The 571-nt window shown below is 42.7% G+C and overlaps 1 protein-coding gene across 2 annotated transcripts in view; it reads right to left on the bottom strand.

Annotated features, from left to right (window-relative positions):
• Positions 1 to 571, bottom strand: part of LOC110024496 (N-acetyltransferase 9-like protein) — a 17,938-nt gene that overhangs the window by 6,632 nt on the left and 10,735 nt on the right. The gene's annotated exons all lie outside the window — the stretch shown is intronic.

Below are 571 nucleotides of genomic sequence, written 5' to 3'. Positions count from 1 at the left end.
ATATATATATATATGTATATATATATATATATTGCAGCTTGATTATCACAAAATATAAATGCAGAAGAGCTAGAATTTAACTTTAGTAGGATTGCAAGTAGGATTTAACTTTAGTTGAGATTTACTATATTGTTGACCTCATTTTTAGTGAGGTATTAGTCTCCTACTCTTAGAACCTAGGATCTAGCTTTAGGAGTTCTTATTGACCATCCTAGCGGACTAGCGATGAAGCCCACCTCCCGTAGAACATCAACCCGCTTCTTTACTCATTTTTTGTGAAAAAACTCGCACGAGTGGTCCCAAGCACTCAATTTCTAGTTGCAAGGGCTAAGGACTAACATGCAGAGGGTCTGAAAATGAGTTCCAATAGGATCAAACGACCTTAGGTTAACCCTCGGTGACTCAGCAACGCACTCGTTGCATCATACGCAATTTTGGCTTAAATTGACTCGCCCGCCGGCAAACTCGTCCGGACGACCCCGGATGACGAAACGGACTGCGCCGACGCGTCCGGAACGTCGATTTTAGCTAGAAAAGACACCCATATTGCTGTGGTTCCACACTCGCGCGA

The sequence above is a fragment of the Phalaenopsis equestris genome, unplaced genomic scaffold (assembly GCF_001263595.1).
Source record: "Phalaenopsis equestris unplaced genomic scaffold, ASM126359v1 Scaffold000258, whole genome shotgun sequence".
NCBI lineage: Eukaryota > Viridiplantae > Streptophyta > Magnoliopsida > Asparagales > Orchidaceae > Phalaenopsis > Phalaenopsis equestris.
Note: the sequence above shows the minus strand (reverse complement) of the source record. Positions and strands in the feature narration are given on the sequence as shown.